Source organism: Dermacentor albipictus, chromosome 8 (genome assembly GCF_038994185.2).
Source record: "Dermacentor albipictus isolate Rhodes 1998 colony chromosome 8, USDA_Dalb.pri_finalv2, whole genome shotgun sequence".
Lineage (NCBI taxonomy): Eukaryota > Metazoa > Arthropoda > Arachnida > Ixodida > Ixodidae > Dermacentor > Dermacentor albipictus.
In genome coordinates this window covers 77554355-77577504 of record NC_091828.1, presented here as the reverse complement: position 1 = coordinate 77577504, position 23150 = coordinate 77554355, and the positions used below count along the sequence as shown (strand labels likewise).

The 23150-nt window shown below is 44.3% G+C and overlaps 1 protein-coding gene across 3 annotated transcripts in view; it reads right to left on the bottom strand.

The window, feature by feature from the left end:
* The window catches only part of LOC135921181 (2-Hydroxyacid oxidase 1-like), a 94527-nt gene that overhangs the window by 37429 nt on the left and 33948 nt on the right, over nucleotides 1-23150 (bottom strand). For 2 of the 3 annotated variants that reach the window (XM_070523627.1, XM_070523626.1), the window contains one exon: nucleotides 11761-11865. The gene's annotated coding sequence lies outside the window, so the exon portion shown is untranslated. Of the gene's footprint in view, nucleotides 1-11760; nucleotides 11866-11966; nucleotides 12035-23150 lie in introns of those variants that run through there. The other variant, XM_065455499.2, reaches the window with a different exon arrangement.

Sequence of the window (23150 nt, the reverse complement as noted above, 5' to 3'; positions counted from 1 at the left end):
AAAAAAGACTGTGTTCACTCATGTCATTAAAAGCAACTTCATATGAGACTTAGATAACGTATGTATAGTACAATGTAAATTCTTCGAGGACCACATAGTCCTGTGCATTGTGCATTCAAATATCTGTTTGCTATTTTCTTCATTCACTTACACCTTAGCTGAAGTGTTGCCAGGCTTTGCTGCATTTCTGGAAACCAGCTATAACAGCATGATGGTGCATGCTAATTCCTTCACATTAATCTGAACTGAAGGCAATACCATTTTGCTTTCGGAATATAGTTAATTGCACAAGGGCCAATTATGCTACGAATACTCTCAAAACTGAGCCTAGAACTTTAATTAGGATAAAGCGACATTTTCTTAAGTGTAGCAAGAAAGACTACCCAGATTAATTCAGTACATACCAGTGCTTGCATTGCGTTGTTCCTGTTTGTGTCCGTGGTTTTTCTTATAGGCTAGTTGTCACGTGGTCGTGACGGTGATATATAGGGCACTGCCTGAATCATCGCTTTTAGAGGGTCGTTGTTCATTTGTTGTGCTTTTGACCAGAAAAATAAGTAATACTAACAGCTGAACAATACTGCCGAACCCAGTTGTCGACTGTTGAAAACTCTTTCACGGGTCAAGCGCGTCGGCTATTTGTACATGACTGACCATACATTTCAACTTATTCGCTTAGGCTCGCGTAACTTCCCGCATGTACGCCAACATTTGGTTAACGCAGGAAATGTGCTTAGACAAAGATTCTTTCATCATATTATTGGCGGCAACATTCGTCAAATATAAGGAATCGGACAGCACTTAATGTGAAGTGATACCATTTCTTTATGTAGTTTTGTTTTACGTGCCAGAACTAAGCTAATTCCTAACAGCGTTTAAGCGGTTAACAGGTTTAAGCGGTTAGGTTAGGTTAGGTTAGGTAAAGAACTCTGAAAACTATCCGCCTCAGAACGCTGGTTTACCTTAAGGCCAATTCTCTCGTCTATATTACAAAGAAAAAAACTTCGGAAGCGCAGAAATCTTTTGGTTTGGCAATAGCTCCTACAAACTTGAATATTGTGTGCTCCATTTGAGAGAGAAATTCTACCAAGTGCATGAAGCTAAAGTTTAATTTGGGCTTACATACTTTGACAACTATTACTATAATTCGCAACTTAAAACAAATTCGAGCATGAAGTTTACGCATCCCCAACCGCAGGAATGTATTACTATTTTGTAAAATGCATTTATTAGAGCATCTGATACCTAACAATGTGTTACATAAATTTAGAGATTACGCCTAACATGTTACAAATGTTTACGAGAGGTATACAGAAGTCTTACAAGCTACTAACACACATCGGAGCGCTGCCCGTACGTGGAAAGATATTAAATTTTATATCTTCCCATACTTCCCCTCAATGCAAATCGTCTCTTCTGATATGCGGACAGAATTAAAAGAAAGTTGCAGTTTCCCCCGAAAGGCGAATCATCGATTGTGATAACAAATTAGTACACAACTATACAGAGTAAGGACAGAAGCTTTATCAGCCATATAAAGCTGTAAACATTCGCTGACTAACTAAATTAGCATGCATGGTGTTACGCGTCCCGAGGAAACAGGAACACATCTCCCTCGATGACCGCGGCAACTTGCTGTCACAACGTTGAATTGAGGAAGTGCGGCAACAGCAGCGAGTGAATTCACCTTGATGCGACCTCTCGCTTCAACGCTAAATAAGCCTTGAGAAGAAAGCGCACACCAAGGTTTGAGCTGTTCGCGCTCCTAGACTTGGGTGCTCATAACAGTTGGCTTTCAAAAAAGAACCCGCGCAGCCGACGGATAGAACGCGCCCCCTCCATACTGTAAGAGTTCAGGAGGACGTCGGGATGAAAAACTTGGAGGTTTATTTACATTATTTACAGTGAGTGTATATTAACAGTCTTAGAGTCATTCCGGGCCGGCAGCAACTGGGACGCTGCGGCCCATCGCAAGAAGTTCGAAGGAAATGAATCAAGGAATCCTCTAGGAATGCTCTCCTGCTGCTCCCGGTCTGCGTCTTTTAAGCCCTTCGGTGTCTCGAAGATACGTCACGTTTGGCCATTGGGAGAGCCCGCTCAGGTGACGCCATTTTCTGCCAATTGGCGAGGGCTTACTTCTCCCTGCGGTCTTGCCTTGCTGCCTTGCAATGCGCCGTCACAATAGATGGATGGGGGTGATGCTGCCAGGTTTTCACGGTGCATTACAGCCGTCTTGCTTCGGCACCCACTTTACCTGCAACAGTGCCAGGCTCTCGCTTCACTTTCGGGAAGAGTCAAGCTGTGGATAGCTTCACCTGCGGCATACGAGGTGGGGGCCGCCAACTTGTTTGCACGTGCCGCGCCTCGGGAATGTGGTATCCGTGCTTCTGCGCTCCTTAATTAGCTGAGGTGCGATTCGATGTGGTCTGGTGAACTCGAAGTAGGCTCAGAAAACGGTCCCGTATCTAACAATGCCATCAGTCTGGTATATTCCGCACGAAGGAACACGGCACGCTTCCTCCCCACTTTCCTTCCTTATGCGCGCCAGATGGAGCCGCCCTCCTCGGCTCACCCTCGCAAGTTTCCCTGGCACATTGAGCATACGGCACATGACGACAACGTCATCGATCTTTGCATTTGTACAGAACATCACGATGACGGTGGAAATGTACCTGGGATGTCCATGTAATTGCTATCGCAAATAAAAACAGAAAAACCGCCCACACAAAACAACACAAAGCGAATGGCAGCTTAAGCAAGGCAGTGAGACTATTCTTTTTGACCTCACTCATGCTAATTCTAAAATATTTACGTTTGCCTAAACTATTAGCATACGCGCTCTTCGCAGCAGTGAACCACATACACTGGGTCCGGTAAATCCAAACACAGAGCTGAAAGCTTCAGATATCGATATTGGCGCTCGGAAACGGACAAGCTATACTGCGCGGCTTGCAACCGGGGAAGGGCCTCATGCATTAAGAAGTCAGAAAGGGTACACCAGCTTGTTATATTCGGCCACTATCTCTGTAGTTTTTGCATAGCTGTATTATTGATCGGTGACGTATTCACAAAAAAGTCTCACGATTGAATTGCTTCTGAAAAAAAACTGCAGCCAATACTTATGCTGCACATACCATTAACGAAGCCGGCTGGTCAATGCCACTGAGCCTTTGCTAGTTGTAAGGTGGTGCAACCCCCAGGTGCAGTCGATGAAAGAAAAACTTATTGAGCAAGCTAGGTGCGAGATAAAGGTGGGGTCACCCCGTACAACACTTTTCTGCATCACTCCTCGCGGGGGGTGCGTAGCAGGAATGTCGGCTCATTTCTTTTTCTTTACTACCTTCGGGATCTCCCCACATTTTGAGGTACGATGATGCATTATTTAACTTTAAATAATTTCCAAAATTGACCACGCGAAAACTACTACCAGATTATGAGGCACACCATTATGGGGTAAACCAATATATGGCGTAAAGGTTCACCTTCTGTGCAAGATGGCCTGCGTTCGAATTCGGTCTTTGGAGAATTTCATTGATTGATTGACTTTAGAAAATCGCAATTTTGCTGAAAAGGCGAGACAATGAATGCGATGCCAACATGTTGCAACACTACACGAAGTATGCTCGCAGCCTTAGTAGAAGCATGAATTACAGTAAACGTAAGCTCGCTAAGTAAATACCTGCGGCGTCATGAGCGCAGACACACGTTGACGAAAGGAACTCGACGACCGCATGCAGGAACAGCTAGAACTACAAGGCTCTGACGATGTTGTCGACTTGAGGCGTCCTCGCATTCCCGTACTGCGGCATGCTCACGGCGGGCATGATGTACTACACATCCTTCGCAGTTTTGCACTGCTGGATTTTGTCGGCGTTGTCGATCAGCCTCGGCCCACTGTTTCTGCAGTGCTGTGTCTGTGGGATACCGGCGTTGAGCTGCAGCGCACGCCGCACACGCTCCACCAAGTTGTCCGGGCGTCTGGACCACGGAGTGGTCTTTGCGCGCTCGCGGGCCCTCCTTGCATCATTGCGATTAGCGTTTCACAGGAGCTTCTCGGGTGGTGTTCTGACAAATATCACGCAAAGGCATGTTGGCATGATGTGATGAACGTGGTGTTTCGTTCGAGAAACCAAATGGTGGGAGAAGCTGGCCGAGTATGCATAACTGGGTATAATTTGTTCCAGCAAGCGAAGGTGCTGAGTTCTTAACTTTCGGCTGCGTCTGTGCACCAATGTGTCTTATTGGAACACGGAATACGAACCGCACTCAAAAAGCCCATTCGCTCAAATCACACAAAAAACTCATTTACATGTAACGTATATATCCATATGTTTTAGACATCAATTGACATCAATATTTTGTGTTGTATTATAGTGCATATAGATATATATTGTAGAATAATGTAGCCATCAATATTTGACGCTTGAAACGGGAGCAGATGCGTCACAAAACTGTTGCCGAAATTTATGTCTTTCATTCCAAAACCGAAAAAGAAAGCACCGCATTCACCACTCGCCGGAAGTGACGTACGATTTAGACTGTAAAGAATCAGCACCAGTGTTGTCTCCTACACTTGCTTGCAGCGGTCATGTGTCAGGGACTAGACCCCGCACGTCTGCAAGACGTTGAGTTGGCAAACTGGTGGCAGCTTTGTGTGCTGTGCCACCGGTGTTTCATGCCGGCGATGTTCTTTTTTAATGCAATTCTCTACGGAGTGAAGCTGGATTTCATTATCTGACTTTTGGCGATCAATGAGCAGAACGTCGATGCGTTCCGTCTTCGCTGGGAGACAAGCATCGCACTGACTTTGACAAGCTGATGACCATACTGCACCTAATAGATGAAGACGGCAAGTAGCGCCATCTGTGGAAAATCATGGAAAGTAGCAGACGCTAAGCACAAAGTGCGCACGAAGTTTTACCTTTTACACTCTGGAGGCACTGCATTCAGACATTGTTTGGCGCCGCAAGTGGAGACTGTGCTCGCGAAATGTAGCCTTTGCAGCATCATATCCGAATCACTACCGCTTACCACCTGCTGCTCGCGTGTTCTGGTTCAGCGCTATTTCAATTATACTAGTATTAAAGTGATAGAATTACTAGCTGTGCGATTTTGCAAAGATTACTTTATTAATATGTGCCACACATTTATAGCCAATTTCAGCCCAAGGGGAACTTCATTGCAGTTGGCTTAAGCAGCTCACAACTACAATATTACGTAGTTAAAAAAAACAGTTAGCATCACTTAGTATTTAGCCGGCATATTGAAGACAATGACAAATTATCTTTGTATTGGTGACGGTTAAGTGAAGTTTTATGAGAAATACTTGCAAAGGCCAATGAAAAGCTTAAACTAAGCTTACTGATAAATAGTTGTCTTCTATAGCTGTCATTCGTAAGACACGCTACCGCGAGGCAGGCTCGCAGACCGTGGACAGAATTAATGCAAAACACCCATAATACTTGCTCTTCCTCATTGATGCCAAAACACGCTATCGCAATTACAGCGCTCCGAAAAGTCCGCATTGTGCGCTTGACCGCAATAGTTTCTCATCGGCTGGTCCTGCAGTGCCCCTGTGTGTATGAAGTTTGCTAAACTGTGTGGCTATTTACGTGAGTTTCCAATACGCATGAAAAAAAGCACGCGGAAAGAACAATGGGCGACTTCAGTCTGTCTAAACAGGCTCCCGGGCTGGTCTCGGTGTTCTGTGTTTTTGAGGCTACTGTGGCACTGAACCAGGTAAGTATTCAGTACCACGGATGCGTAAAGACGAGACGACACTCGTCATCATCAACTGCTACCTCCGTTATCACGCGCTCCAAATGTAACAGGCGCAGGGTCGATAACACAGAACAGAAGGTGACGCTTGACTTTCAAATCGGGTCGCTAGACGAGGAATTAGTGCTCGTGGCGTAGGTGAAAACGTGAGGCTGTCTTGTCTAATATATCATTGATGGAATTGCATTAGGTATTTGTGCGAATCTTTCTACAACATGAAATGGATGCCGAAAGCGCGAGTTAGTCAGCGAACTCGGAAATCGAAACGCGAGGCACGGCAATGACGAAATGGAAAAAAAAAACTGTGTTGCTGCTTGCCAAACAAAAGGAAAGCTATGACCACTATGTACGGCACTCAGTGTAGTCTGCATTATGGCCAACTGTAAAACTTGCCAATGGTTGCAATCATTTTGATGAAATAAGGCTCGCAATGGCAGTTTTTTCTCTAGAAATGCTTACAAACTACCCAGATCATCGGTACGCCAAACACGCGTGAAGGCAGCAAAGAAGGAGCCCTCAAAATGTCTTATTCAAGCACAGTGGCATATTGATGTCTGCAGTCAGAGCTGGCCACACTCTTTTGAAAGCGTCTACGCGAGAAGAGTACTAAGCCACTTGACAATGCAAAATGTTTAGGCGAATGAAACCATTACTAACGAGGCGTGTACGCGCGCTACGGATATAGAAATCTCGTTTCTTTCATGATGACTTCGATCAAGAATTTTGGGGCACCGTCTGTGAAACAGCAAATTTTGGCATGTGGTGAAGAATTTGGGCTTTGATGTCTGTTTTGCTTGGCTCTACGTACTCTAGCGCTTTGTAAAATTATTCGTTACTGTATTACATTCAACGCCGGCTTCCAGATTCGTAAACTGCACACAGAGTGCACTTTTCTTTTTTTTAATCTTGACAGATTTTCAACTAAGGTGTTATAGGGACAGCACCCAAGCCGAGGCCGTGTTTGAAGTTCTGCCTTTGTGCCTTATAATACCGCGTTACTTAAAAGGGTCCGAACAGTTTTCTAACTAATGACAGAATGTTATCACTATGAAATTAAGTCGTCCTCACGAGTGCTTATGACAAAGTCATGCCGCTGGCTTTATTGCATGAGACTAAGCCGGAATTCCATCATAACTAATATTAAGACATCGTTGTCCCTCCTTTCTTGGAATGTCGCAGAATAATGGCAATTATTTGCCTTTTCCAAAAACTTGTTCGTAGCCATCTTCCTTTGTCCCTACCTCTTACACAGCCAGATCGCACTATGAACCAATTCTATAATCACCTCCGTTTCAAACGTCTTTCGGGACAAACCACCGCATTCAACTCACCGGCCTTGCCACGACCAATCACCTATCGGAATGGCCTTCTGCACAGGATTGTTCCCATCTCTGACCCCTCTATATTTAAAGATAAAAATAGGCAGCATTTGTTTTTGAAGTGTTTCCTTTGAGTCAGACTTTAAAGTGTGCTTATCTGTTTATTACTGTATAATGATCTTCCAATAACAATGTTCAATCTGCTTCTGTTCTCACCAAAACTTTAAGCCCCCTGACATAATATTCCAGTTGAAATGCGTGAGGCACTTAAATAAATATATTTCTTGAATCCTTCTAGCTCAACCATTGTTAGGTGTGGTCATTGGTGTGGTCACTGGCTTTATCACTCCTTTCATTTCCACAAGCTTGCTGAAAGCTACAAAGGGGAGACTGAAAAGCGACACAAGGGTGCAATGCCCCGCTGCCCTTGCCCAAAGATTGAAAGCAAAACGTATCGAGAAGGTGCACCCTGGCAATCGTGGTATCTATGATACCCTTTTTTATATTGTAAGTTGTTATGGGCTCATTCCAATATCTGTTTCGGTTGGCGATGTTTTCGGTTGGCGATGCCTGCCGCCACCGCCAGTATCCATCGCAGCTATCGTCGGGAATGAAAAAAAAAATCCCAGTTCTGCCCAAAATGAGAAGCACCGACTGCTATATCAAGTTAATAGATAGCTGTACAAAGTTAGGATAATACTTTTATCGGACGTGTAAACCTGTAACATTCGCATACTAACTAAATTAACAATGATAGCATTTGTAAGGCTGACTCAACAAGGACGTAGAAAGAAACAGACACACTAAGACAGCGTTGTCTTTGCGTGTCCGCTTCTTTGGACATCTTGTTCAGTCGCGCTTAGCCATTCTATCATAAATTGAAACCAACTAGCGCGTCAACGTGTTTCAACTAAATTATCCAGTTTGGTGTCACGCGCACGCAGGTAAACATAAACACATCTCCCTCGATGACAGCGAAAACTCTAAACTAAAACTCTAAAAAACATTGAAATGGAATAAACAAATATATAAATAAATAAATTAATTATAGTATAAGTAAATGAATAAATGGGAAAAATGAAAAGAAAGCGAAAAAACACTGAGCAACCAAACTATGTGTTGTTGCCTATAGCTTGAAATTTAGCATAGCCAATAATTTCTAAAGCTCCCTTTGCAACTTTTATGCCTGTTAGTTGCAATCTCTTGAACTTATGTATAAGGTATTATTCTCTCTGTGTCTCGTTAAGAACGGAAATTTCACTGCAAGATAAAGTGTTTAACTTCATCAAAGTTATGACCTGGTTAATTGAAATGCTCAGCGATCGGTTTGGGAATATTTCTAGTTGTGTCCGCACGATGTTTCTTTAATCTGACGTTCATTGATTGTCCCGTTTCACCGATATATTGTTTCTTACAGAAGGAACACTCAAGCATATAAATCACATCTGAACTTGTACAAGTGAAGCTAGATTTGGCTTCGCGTGTCTAACTATTTGCGGCGCTTTTAATTATAATGCCACTTTGAAGGTGCCTGCAAGTGTTGCACCTGAGGCGACAACATGCTTTTATAATGGGGAAATGATGCTGGCTGACCTTCGCATGCCTTTCATGGTCCTGTTGGGGCGGCAGGTAACCCTTGGTACATCCGGAACACTTTTCTCAGACGATCGTTAGTTGATAATGCTGGGTGGTATTTTCCTTTCCTTTACGCAATTCCATCTTTTCTGTCCCCAATTCACTTCATTTACGAGTTTCCGGGTGGCTATGGCTCACAATGTTAGCGCGGCCATCCTTGGTCATGCCCATATGGCTATAGCGGTTACATATGGCTAGTGGTTTTTGAAGCACTCCAGCGCTGGCTTCCATGGTGGGCAGCCAGATTAGCTGCCGAACGTCTATGTATCTTTATGTATAAAACCCCCTCTTCAGCAGAACCTGATCGGAAGCCAGAAAGGCACCGGACCGAGGTAATAAACTTCACTAAACGCTGTGATTGGTTTACAAAGTTTGTCATCACAATTGAAACTGAACAAAAATTCAGGACATGTCCCCTTTCCTGATTGCCAAAGCAATCAACGAGCGTGTTGGTCAGACCTACAGAGCAACGAAAACAAATTCTGGAGACCTCTTGCTCGAAGTCATGATGGCTGAGCATAGTAGAAAGGTTAAGAGACTTGAGAAGATCAGCCACAACATTGTGTCTGTCTCGCCACATCATACACCGTACTATGCTAAGTGTGTAATCTCAGATACAGAACTTCTAAAATACACAGACGAGGAAGTAGAAAAAGCCTTGAGTGATGAGGATGTGGTAGTTGCAAGAAGGATATAAATTACAACAAGTGAGGATGAAATTCTAACGAAACACAGTGAGCTGACTTGCAACACTACAACGCTTCCAATTTCCGTTACAGCCACTTGCCTGTACCTTACTGTCCGAACATAATTGCCCAATCCCCGCGGGTGCTGTCAGGGTCAGAAATACGGACAGGGATCTCAGTCATGCCGCGGAAGTGCAACTTCCGGTCAAACAGACCAAGGTGATAAAACGTGCACAAACGAGTTGTGTTGTGCAAATTACGGGGGTCAGCATGCGGCCTTTTCCAGATCTTGTCCTGAGTGAAAAAAAAAGGAAAAGAAGCGATTGCAGTGAAGGTACAGGAGAAAGTATACATCGAAGCCAAAAAGAGAGTCGTGTTTGCCAATAGAGGTACTTAAGCACACGCTGCGCATAGAGACATGCGCCGCGAATGGTGTTAGTTGGAGGATCTTGGACTATAGCACGAAGTGACACGGACGGAGACTAGTTGGAACCTAGATGGAGCTGCTCGACAGGTTGTGAGTGCTCCGGCCCTTATGCAGAGAAAATACAAATACACGTCGCACTCCTCTCCCAAAATCCGATATGCTTTTGCTGGGGCCGGTGGCAGCCATCACGCGCTAGAGGCCACGAAGGTTTAACGTCGGTGCTGAAGGACCACTTTCTACCCAAGAAAATGTCACCTTCACCAAGTAACAGTAACGATTAACGCCCAAAGGGAGATGATATAGTGAAAGTGTGTCTGATCAAACCAAAGAGCCTACGTCTGCTAGGCAAACGAAAAATTCTGCTATTCCGCCCGGAAAAGAGAAAAGGGGTAGACTTCCTGTCACTCTCCCTGTAAAGGTTAGGGGACCTGAAAGGCAGTTTCACAAGCTTTTTGCTTATTTACATATGTTATCTTTGTGACTTTCTGCATGACATTTCTTCTTGAACTGCTTAGTAATTGACATCATCAAATAGGGCTACTATTGAGCAGTGTAACTGCCGTTATTTAAGAACTAATATTGATGGCATTTAGGATGTTTTCGAAGATGCTGCAGATCCTGTTACGTGTTTGCAAGAAACTCATTTGAAAGGTTGCCATAAACAATCTCTGCGTCAGTATACCATCTTTCGCAAACACCGGAAACTGTCTTCAGTCGACTTCGGAGGAGTTACTATAGTAGTTGCTCAAGAAGTCCCCGTTCGCAAAGTGAAGCTTAAAACCAATTTAGAAGCTGTTCTGGTAAAGGTTCCAATAGAAAAAATAATAACAGTATGCTCTCTGTACTTACGAACAGGTAAGAACATCACAAGGAACGGGCTAAAAAATATTGTGACGGAATTTTCAGAACCTTTCCTTTTATTGGGTGATTTCAATGTTCAGACCAGCACATTGGGCAGTAGCCAGACCGACTCGAGGGGAAAAATGGGGGAACAATTTTTAGACAACTGTAATCTGTACCATTCTACGAATAGAATGCGAACATATTTTCTTGACAAAACGCAATCTACTTCAAGCAATGACATCTCTTGCTGCACGCCGTCACTCGCCATGATTTTCTCTTCGGATGTTAGGGAAAACCCATCTGGCAGCGACCAATACCAGATAGTATTTAAACCAACTGACGTGGCTCGAACAATGCCAGCACGAAGACAGATATGGAAACTGGGTAAGGCATACCGGTCTCTTTTTTTTTGGAAATTTATGAAAAGGGATTGAAGACATCGGCGCACTCGATATGGAAGACATGTGATTCGGTGGCAAAGGAAATTTCAGAAGCAGCTAAAAACACTATTCCGCTTTCACAAGGGAACATTTCACGTAGACCAAAACCGTGGTGGAATGATGCATGTGCTAGGGCTCCTTGAAAGGAAAACTATGCGTTGTCGCGACTGAACAGATACCCAACATTCGAAAATTTTGTGGTATTTAAACGTATGCGCAGTGAAACTAGGAAGGAAGGACGGATAGCAAGAAGAAAATCATGGGGGAGATACGTAAGCTCTATAATAAACAGTCGCACATGAAATAAGTTAGCCTGGGATAAAGTGATAAAAATTGATGGAGTTCCTACAGAATACAGACTCCCTATATCTGACGGGAAAACGGATCTTGAAGGGCAAGTAGATATACATGGCGAGTACTTTGTTCGAATTTAGATCTACGCTCGCTACGCTCCTGAGTTTCTTAAGATAATGTCCACAGATGAAAAGAAAAAAAATCTTCGGATATCACTGAATAGTGCTGAGCCATATAACTGTCTTTTTACCAAAACTGATCTCTTTGATACGACAATTTAGGAACGAGCCATTCAGCAGGTCCGGATAACGTACACTATGAAATGCTCTGATACTTACACTCGAACACATACGACACAATGCTGCTCCTCTTCGACAGGTTGTGGACGGAAGGCTTTTTTCCAAAAGCATGGAAGAAGGCGACAGTTATACAACTTTTAAAACCTGGAAAGAAACCATTTAACCCGAACAATTACTGGTCCATTTCTCTCACCAACTGTTTAGGAAAAACATTTGTGAGATTGTCTAACAAACGGCTTGTGCACCTTTCGTAAAATAATGGGTTACTTGATCAGTATCAGTGTGGCTTCAGAGCGAACCGCAGTACAATCGGCCAATTAGTCAAGTTAGAATAGATAACTCATGAATTATTCGTCCAAAGGCAACATAGCGGCTCCGTTTTCTTTGACTTATCAAAAGCATATGGTACGACGTGGAGACATAGCGTGTTAGTGGACTTGCGTAGATACAGAAACAAAAAGGCACAAGCTTGGTATAGGCAGGTTGCGAACGTAGTTCCCGCACCTACGAGGGCGCCCCTCGCGGCGGCGAGCGCGCACCCGGCAGGATACGACCGGCGCCCTTGCGTTCGAAAAGCCCGTCTGTGCACTGTTTCTCGCGCAGCTGTTTCCTTTTCTGAGCAATGTTAAAATACAACCCGAGCTGTTGCGTAGGGGGCTGCAACAGCACGTACGCCAAATCAAGAAAAACAAAGCTTTACAGGTTTCCGGGCCGACCGTATGAAGTAGAACGGCGTCAACGCTGGATCGCGCTTTTCCGATGGCCGACTGTTTTATGTTCCGGCGTTATGCCAAGTGCGTTAACACTCAATTCGTTGGTTTTACGCGAAGAGTGGCATCAACTGGACAGCTGTAGTGGGTACCAACATATGCTGCAAACAAAGTAGTTTGTTTCCACACTGTACCGGAGTAAATCTGTAGAAATCTTTCCCAATCCTTTCCCATTCAAACAGCGCCAGGGCTTGCTGAGTGCTACGAGGATGGGTTGCAGCTGGCTTAGCCGGCATACATCCTTCTGCGCCCACCATATCAACTAAGGGGCACTTGAGATCACCAAAATATTTGACGACGGGGTTTATTGCAACCTCTTTTGCAAGCACTGAAAAATCGCAACAACATAAAGTCTCGAGCATCCAGTAACTTGCGCGAAAACATTTTCCCAGCCTAGTCTAACAAAACTGTAAATCCATCATTTTTTGTGTGTTAAGAGGGAACAACATTAGAATAACTCGGGAAGGTCTTACGAGACGTTGGTACACACCGCGTTCTTGGATTAGGTGGTATGGAGTCGCATTTGCCGTCCTGTATGTACAGGGCAACTACCGCCGCGTGCTTGCACTTCCCTGCAATGCCAGCATGGCAATCACAGCTCCTCGTTAAGATTTCTCTGCTGCCTTCGATCTACAAGAATCTGTCAGCTATAATTTCATGCGTCCACATCGTATATAATGAACTAACTTGCGCTGAGCTTCACGCATCGCGCTGGTGCGGTGATTTTTGTTTGTGGAATACACCTAGCAGTCACTTCCTATCCGGCGAGTTCACCATTCCCTCACGTCGTAGACGTGCCCCGCTTCAAGTAGACCACTTCCTTTCTCCAAATTCTTTCCACGAAAAAAGCTGTCACGATCTTGTAATTCCTGAAACCTGGCTAAAATTAATTACGGCACGCTTTTTCGCGCCATCACTAACGTTTTACAGGGCGCCAAACACGCAGCGCAAGCTGCTGACGCCGCGAGTAATCGTACCCCGTTTGAGCAACTATGCGTCAGATGGTGCTAGGGGTGCGAAAGACGGGGCACCGCCTAGCACTCGCAACGTGCCCATAATCAAAACCTATCTGGAGAACCAAATTTATCAGGCAATGTTTGGAGCAACTTTGTTTAACTGTTCTGTAAAAAAGAATGGAGTGCCACAGGATGGAGTACTAAGTGTTACATTATTTTTAATTAAGCTTAACTTGATAAATACAGTTATTACGTCTTCCATAATGCGTTTGAATGTCGATGACATACAACTTCGTAGCTCGTCTTGTAATATGGTCACTTTCGAGCGCCAACTCCAGCTGGGCGTAAAATCTATAGTGCCAGGGGCAACTGAGAATGATCTTAAATTTTGACCATAAAAAATATGCGTGCCTTTCAGTAAATACTGAAATCTCACACAGAGCCCAACATTACACATTAAAGGATAACAATTCACAGCAAGAACTGAACACAAATTTCTTGGTGTAATCTTTGAGAAGAAGCTCAACTTCAAAGCACACATCGTGTATGCAAAGCAGCACTCTCTAAAATGCACAAATATGAAAAAAAATTGGGACAGCGTCGCTATGTGGCGCGAAGACTGGGCAAACAGCGAAGCTGGCTGCTCCACATAGGTTATTCTTGGTTTGGCTAAATGTATGCGTGGTTGTGCTTGGAAATTCGGCCAAGTTGACGCTTCGCCGCCGCTTTACCGGCGCGAAATTCGGGATTGGACCGAAGTTTTCGCAACAGTTCTCGAGTAGCGATACGGTGGCTTTCGCGCTGCTATTCCTTTTCTTCTGGAGTAACGCTCTTCTTCTGTCGCCTCATCTCTCTCGTCGTAGACCCGGCCGTTCTACGGCGTGGTGGCGGAGCGGAGCTGCTTTTATACCCCCGTAATGACGTTACGGCTTATATCCGCATCTGCGCATGCGTGGCCTCCGTACGGCACGGCGAGGCAAAGCTACGGTGAAGCGGTGCCGGCACGCACAATAACGTCATCTCTCGGCCAGGTTTCGCTACGCACCTTCGCTGGCCTAACCACCAGCTTAAACAGCATCGCTGTTAATAAAGCTCCTATCCCACCGATCACGGTGTTCAGATAGAACATGTCTGCTTGGCGTATACAATGCTGTTGTCTGGTCACAATTGGACTAAGGATGTTTTGTGTACGGCTGAGCTCAAAAGTGTGCGTTAGAGGTTCTTGATCCGGTGCATCATCTTGTATTACGTCTGCGTTCTGGCGCGTTCCGAAAGTCTCCCGAAGCTTGTATACAGGAACAAACCGGTTGTCTTTGGAACACAGAAGACTAGTTCTTGGAAAGATGTACCTAATCATGGTATTGTCGTTTTCAACACATCCATGTAGACTACTATTAACAAACACGTGCTTTGAAACACATTTCAGAAACAAACTGGCAGTCATTCCTTCCTTTCTTATCAGGGGTTAAAAACTCAATGGAGACCTATACTATAGGTCTGTATTGAAGACGAGGAAGAGAGTCAATACGCGCGCTGATATTTTGCGCTGTTGGCCTTCTACGGTCGTCTTTGCGTGTCTCAGGGACCTCGCCTAATAGCCCCATCAGGGAGTAGCCGGGCGTGCGCGCTGTATTTCAGTTTTGTGTCATTTTATTTCTGCTGGGGAACGCGCTATATCGAAAAGCCGGAGCAAAAGCTGCCAGCGCGCGCGATCTCGGTCGCCATGCGCCTACTCACTCATTTTATTGCCATCGCGAAAAGGTGTTATAGCGCTTTCCTGAGTTTGGAGCGTATGACGTATGATGCACCCTCATCCTTTCCTCTGTAGTTGCGCTCCACCTTCGCGCCCCTCAACCGCAGCGTGCTTCCTCGATCGTGACGTCAGGTGTCTCCACCCCTCACACCTTCGTCTAATTCGCCTCTCCATTAATTTCGCCTTTCTTGCAGTACACAAGGCAGCATACAAGTTTTTCGTTAGGATGAGCATTTTAATGCTAGCAGATAATAACAATGCAGCCCCTGCAGACGTAGCCACAATCTCCAGTTGCGTTAACAGTGCCAAGAGCAGCATCTTCGTAGTTTGTGTTTTCCATTGGCTGCACTTATTGCTTGGCGCCCATGTGGCATCACCCATGAGCCCTAGAAATTTGGTGCCCGTCTGTCCCGTATGCCTTGCGCCATGCAGCAGTAGCTGCGGTCGCAGGAAGCTGTAAGGCTGTAGATACTGCTACACTGGACGAAGCGCCAATGAAAACATGCATTGTGGTAGGTGCGGCATATATTCAACTTGATATGTTGTGAAGTTTCTAGAAGCGCACGCAGCTGACTTGCTTGTCAGCGAGAGCTCTCTTACGTTCCACGTAGCCCTTTGTACTTTTGCGAGCGAAGCAGTAGATGGATAATGTCAGGTGCAGGTGTCGACGAAAATTTCTAATGTTAGTCGCATGCGCTGGAGCAATGCAATATATTGGAAACGTTTCATTGGTACGCCAAGTACGACGTATGTGGAAAAGTATACGTGTGTGGGGAAATTATGTGCGTTTTGAGAACTTACAAGCATTCCGAATATTAGGCGCTGTGGCTATGACTCTTTTTAAAATTGTGGAACTTCAGAACTACACGACGTAGGAAGATATAATTTTCTTTGAAAAAAGTGCGTCCCTTCCTTGGTTAAACAAAATGATAAATTTCATTGGTGGAGGTGGTTTGTAACAATTATTAGAGTTCCCAAATATTTGCGTTTTGGCATTCTCCACCCTTTCAAGGAGAGCAAAAGCTTTGCTGCTTGTTAACGGCTGAGCATATCAGGTGCACCTATGGTATGATAAAGTGCGAGTGGTGGTGAACACTCCGAATAAATTCGAAATGAATACGTGTTTCCATATGTGAGGGGGCGCACCCTAGATAAAATATACTTTGCACAAGAAGTGGCTTATGCAGTAGTAGTAGCAAACAACTTTATTTTGTAGAACTTCTTAAATTGGTTTAATGGAGGAAAGCCGTTCCGTCATCAGAATACTCAATCAGGATTTCGCGGCCGGCTGCGACAGCCCACTCAAAGATAGCTAGCATTACTCTATATTAGGTTACTCGATAAGATGTCCAACAATAAATAAATTTAGCGCTCTTCCATATTGTTCACGATGGTCCAGCAGACACGCCAACAGCAGGCTGACAAAGGTGTTTCAATCATATTCGCAAACGTTCACAGTGTATCACACGTCCACTCACATTCAGCGCCACTTACAAGCGCTCATACTTGCGTCCCCGCATTGATAGTGGCCCAAGTAAAAACTGGCCCATTCACACCCACCTATATTAACTCAAGTTGATACGTCCACCTCATCCACTGGCTCACTCTTGTTTCTGATCTCTTCCATTCAAATACTTCTTCACTCCCACTCCCACTGATGCCTATGAAATGTATGTATCAGTGGGTGCGCTGATGAGGGACTATGCCGATCTATGACTACGCCGCAGAACCGGGACACAGATGTATAAGGAGCACGAGCAATGCCAACCAGCTTGGAAGCTACAACCCTAACTGAAGGTCGTTTCACATCAGTTGAATTGCACAATTTAGTATATATTTTAGCAGGTTGCATTTATCAGTTAATGTTATTATTGTGCGCGAGATAGACTCCCCCTCCCCCATTATGTCACTAAAGTAAATATAATGCTCTCAGTCTCATTAAAAATACTTTCTCCATACGGCTCACTCGGGGTGTGGCGCACTGATATCCACTCGCGAAGTTTGCAAACATCAGGACTCACTCAGACCCAGACTCATGATAGTTCTGCTCATGCTGGCTCATTAAGACTGAGACTTCCTAGCAGCTCGAAGTCTAAGTGCGTCTGCGTGAGTCGACTCACGAGTCAGTCTGCCACAGGTCAGTTTGCCGACATATGGTCTTGCATGCTGCATCGCGCCATGTCCCATCCGTATAAATTAGAGCACCGTCGGATAAGTTCTTGCGCATCGCGAAACGTTGTCACCGCTGTGAAAAATTCGACAGTGATTATCTCCTCCCATTAGAAGTTAAACAGGCGCTAGTTTGTATAAAAGTGAACTATATACCACTTTTTTTGAGGTGGGGAGAAGCGCGGATATCCAGAGGTCACGCGAGCGATGGTACCTTGCAATTTGTTTAAGAACCCTGCTTACAAGCTGATGATTCTTTATATATAGAGATATTTTTGTTCATAAAAACATGCAACTGTGTGAATGGTATGGTGGTTTCCAGTTCTTAACACATTTGGTAGATGCCTTGAAGTGCATATAAATGCAGATGATGCGCTTTTCACTAGTCTCAGCACATAAATGTGACTGCACATCATTTGATATTAAAAGCTGTTCAACCGCCGAGAATAAGTGTATAAAGAAGCGATTGCTGACATTTTTCGGCTCCTTCATGCAGCAGCAACGACTGCCTTTCTTTTCAAACTACTGTCTCAAACGTAACAGATTGACAACACTCAAGAACTGCTTTGCGCAGGCTTCTTGGTAGCCGTCTGCTGACATTTCTCGTAGAAGTCGCCAGAAATGCTAAATAAAAAAGTGAAATGTCATTTCGTGCGTCAGCTATGTTCTTGATAAAGTGCTGGATGCATTCAAGGTTTGGGAATGACGTCATATTTAATATACAGACGTTTCTACAAAAACATTGACGACCTTCAGAAAATAGATCTGCAAAGCTCGAAGTTTTGGTGTCAGCTGCGTATGGTGTAAGAACAGATATCTTCTTGATGGAGAGACTGCTCCGGCATACTCGGGATTTCCCATTTAATGCGAAATATTAAACAGTTACCGACGCTCAAGGCGGGATGTGGTTTTTTGGTCAGCCTCAAACGCGCCAATTGGGCGTGCCTTGGGTCGTTAAAGATACCTATTATATAATAAATACGTCATCAGGAATGCAAAAGCGAAGTAGCATGTTCCAAATTGCTCTCGTTAATTTTCTAGTAAGAAAGGAAGCTCTAATTACTGCAAAAACGGGCTTTAGGTATATGGAACGCAGATATAGGCTCAAAGACAAGATATAAATGTTTCTAGTGTGCGAAAACACATCTACGGCAATTAGGGGCCGTACGGTCACAAACGTTGTATTACGAATAGTGCAATGTGACAATATAATGGTGTTATTCAAGAGTGTGTAGCACCTTCTGTTGAACGTTTATAGAGTGCAAAAGGAGAGGTAGTCTATAGACAGGCCGCACTTTAGCTTTTTACACGTCCTGTACACATTACTCTATAGAGCTTAGTACATATGATGTCAATGCACCCTCTATTTAACGTTTATAGAGTACAAATGGAAACCCATTCTTTAGACAGGTCGCATATTAGGTTTTGTAGACGTTCTATAAATGTTTCTCTTTAAAACTCAGAATGTATGATGCAATGCGCTTTCCATTGCACATTTATAGAGTAGGAATGGAGAGGCGTTGTATAGATAGGTAGCACTAGATGTGATAAACGCCTTCTGTACACATTCTTGTATAGAGTTTCCTACATATGGTGTCGATACAGCATCTATAGAACGTTCATAGAGGGTGAATGTAGAGCCATTATATAAACCTATTGCTTCAGAACTTCTATAGGCATTCTATAAAATTATTTTATAGACTTGAGTACATTTGACCTAAATGTCCTTTCCATCGCACGTATATTGTGTGTGCATTGGCATGGTTCTATGGATTTGTTGCTTCATAATTCGCATACATATTCTGTGCAGACGACTAAATGGACCTCGAGTTCTCATCGAGTCCCTTTGGACTCCATAGGAACTCATTACGGGGGCTAAAAGAACTCCAGATTAACTTTCGTAAGTGGTGCCCAAGCCAATACAAGTTTCTGCCAATTTTCATCGAATAGTAGTATTGGATAAGTTGAATTAATAATTAGGACTCGTTATGTCATTATTCAGAATGCAAAAAAAGTTATCTGAATATCGCCAGGCGACAATAAACAACATTATCTTGTTTTTGTCCTGCCACGTGGAAATAGCATACTTTTAAACTGTGGCACATGATAGTTGCGACACCCTGTGTACGGATACGAATATATACCTGTCATCTCCAAGATATTAGAGCACATTATTTTCGTCCACGTTAACGCTTTCTTTCGCAAGCACAATACTTCCAGAGTTTCAGCACGGCTTTCAATGTCGAAAATCTATTCATACATCAGTATTAGCTGCAAAATAGCGGACAATTAGAAATGTCTAAGCATGAAGAAAGGTTACGCTCGTCGAGTTTATTGTTTATCACGAAATATCTGATAACTTAAATCATGTCATTATTCTCGCGAAGTTAAGTGCTTATGCATGCGTAGCGTCACTCATCTACTTGTCACAGTTTTATTCATATCTGTCCAACAGAAAACAATGCGTCCCGATTGCTGAGTGTTGTTGGTTTTGTAAAACAATTCTTGTGGTGTACTTCAAGGAAGCATTCTGGTGCTGATGCTATTCAATATCTACATAAATTATACTCTTAGGTTTGTGACGATCGACTCCTCATTTTGATTCACGCAGATGACACTAGCCTCTTTCTTTCTGGACAAGGTGACAGAGAAACTGTTGCCGAAGCCCAGAGAAAGTTTTTCGATGTGCTTAAGTGGTCGACCACTGTTTTGGCTACACACCAGCAAAAAAAAAAAAGAAGGTGCGCTTTTTCATATCCACATGTACCTAGACTAAGGTACTCCATCCAATAATAACTTGAACATGCCAGCATGCCCGCTGAGATAGTTGGCGGATATAAAACTCTGGGTTCCAGGGCTTGTACTGATATAGCATGGACGTGCCAAACTAAATCATTGACTACATCATTATCACATGGAGCCAATATTCTTTCATGATGTACACAGTTTCTTCCAAAAAACGCTTAACTCCAGATTTATCATGCGTTCTGAGATACACCGACATATATTTTCCTTGTCTAAGGCACCAAATACCATTCTTCGGTCAAAAAAGAGCCCTTCTGTACACTGCGAACGTGCCACATAGTCATTCCCCCACACACCTTCTTTTATAGTTATCAAACAATCAGAATGAGGCTAATGTGTTATTTCGCGTTACTTTATTCCTATTTGTTTGCTACTGAAAAGTTTTTATTGAAAGAATATCCGAAGTAAGCATACAGCACGGTGACTCACGTACCCGCCGCGCCCACACATGGCTTGTTCTGCGCTGGGGCACGGGCTATTTTGCGCGATCTCTGAGGTTTCCAACGTCATCTTTCCTCCACAAATGTGTACATGGACACGTTGGTCTTGCTACATGCTACAGACAATTGTTAGCTTTGGGCATGGTATTCGTTGGCATTTTTTCACCCGCCGTGGTTGCTCAGTAGCTATGGTGTTATGCTGCTGAGCGCGAGGTCGCGGGATTGAATCCGGGCCAGGGCGGCCGCATTTCGATGGGGGCGAAATGCGAAAACGCTCGTGTACTTAGATTTAGGTGCACGCAAGGGAACCCCAGGAGGTCAAAATTTCCGGAGTCCTCCGCAGCGGCGTGCCTCATAATCAGGAAGTGGTTTTGGCACGTAAAACCCCATAATATAATTCAATTTTATCTGTTATTTGCGTTATTTTGTGATATTTGTGCTCGCTTTAAACTTGGTTAAGTGCAACTGCACATTTCCAGAGGGAATGTATTCAATGAATAATTGACTTCGTTGTCTTTGTAATATTTGTTCATTTCCGATAGCTTCTTGCTTTTATTTACTTCCTTTATTAATGTACTGCGCTTGTGTACATTTGATCAAATATGGCCCGTAAAACGACTCTCATGTACGTGAGAGCTCAGGCAATTTAAAATGGGTTGCAACAACTTTTCGCTCGAGGACCCCGAACTACTGTTCGAAAGAAAAGAAAAAAGAATATTTCATTGAATTGATTACCTGATTCATTTGAGCTGAACGAGCTAATGTATCAGGTCCTTTCCATACGTACCCTGCAAGTTTTCACAATTTTACATATATATTTGAATTGTAATGCGAGTAAATACAAGGCGGTGAAGATGTAACAAAAGAATTTTCATTGAAAACGTCAACTGGCGCATTCCTTTACTAAAATATTACGATAAAATCAGGAAAAACAACAATTTAGCACATTTTCATCATATAAAAAGCTAGCTACCATGCAGTGTAGCCAGCTGAGCCGGGTGTTAGGAATATTACGTCCACTGCAAAACACTTTGAGAACGTTTCACATAAAATTCGCTAACGTGTCACAACATCTCGCGCATACGCTAAAACGAGCAGCACGCATTACTCTTGCGATATTGACACGTGTGCTTATCTTTATCGGGCGACCACGTTTCGCCGCTTAACAACTGTAATCGCACAGCGAGGGACGCGCCTGAATGTATCCGATGTTTCTGGAAAGTTATCGATGCTTCTACCTGGCTGTCTCTTGTCGCCGAACCTTGTGTTATCTGATTTCATCGCGTAATGCTATGTTCAGACTACGTTCGTAAGGCGCCGATTTTTCGTAACATACGTAAGCGGAAGCGCAACAAGCGTATGCGTCTAGTTCAGACTGCGAACGTAAAGGTACCAACGTGCGCAATTCTCGCAAAAATCGTGGGTGAGAGTGTTGAAGGGTCGGCAACATTTACGACTGTTATGTTACGACCGTTGCGACACAGCCAATGACCGATAAGCTTTCGGCTTTCAACAACCGGTGACGACACTTCCGTCCTCCCGTCTGCAGACAGCTCCGGGCGCGGGAACTGCCATTCCGCCATTCCGTGCGCACGATTGGCTGTGTTCGTGAAAATTTTTGCAGTGCGCCTTGCGAGACTGTTTTCAGTTCATCTGGTTTATCCGCCGAGGAAATCGATGGCCGCAGATGCGTGCTCCGAACTTCGATGAGTGGTCTCATTAGGTTTTCAAGGAAGCGGAACTGCTGGGGCGACATGCGCATGATGTTATGAAACACCGCAGCGTCACCAACTCGGAGCTTGGCGAAAAGGTTGTGAAAATCGCCGTCCGCGGCCCTGTCGAGAAATACTTGCCGCACCCAAGCCCTTCTGCGTCGCCTTCGTCGTCTTTGGGCGATTGAATACATGACTATAAGTTTGTTTTGAGCGTGAATTTCTTCGATCTCGGCCAGCGCTCGCATGTTGGCAGGAGCCATATTGGACCGCTGGTGACGTCCATTCTCCAAATTTGATTGGCTTGTTGTAAAAGCCGTAATTTAAGCAGCAGTAAATGTGAACAAAGGTGCCGGCTTAACTGCCGTAACGTTTTTTACAGCCGTTACCTTCGATACGCCAAAAGAGCTGTTACGCGCGTTACGACCGTAGTGTGAACATAGCATAACGCGAATGGTGTAGAACTTTGTGGAAGGCACACGGGTCCGAACGATTAGTCTGGAACATTCGACGACTGCTCTATAAAAGCCGACGCACTTGAACCGCTGATCAGATTTACGACGATCGCCGACTGTGTTCGCCGCTCTCGTTGTGCTTTAAGTGTAGCGTGTTTTGTGGGCACAGGTTCGCCCAATAAAAGCTAGTTTTTGCCTTTCGCAGTAGTACTACTGTGTTCTTTGACGTCACGACCACGTGACATCTGGTGGAGGTGCTACTGCGTTCATGTACCGAACGCCCCCGCAAAGCCGCGATCCAAGCCCGAAGCCCGAGGACAAAACCGACACCGCCCAAGACCAGCGTGCTAGCCGCAGACTGCAAGGACT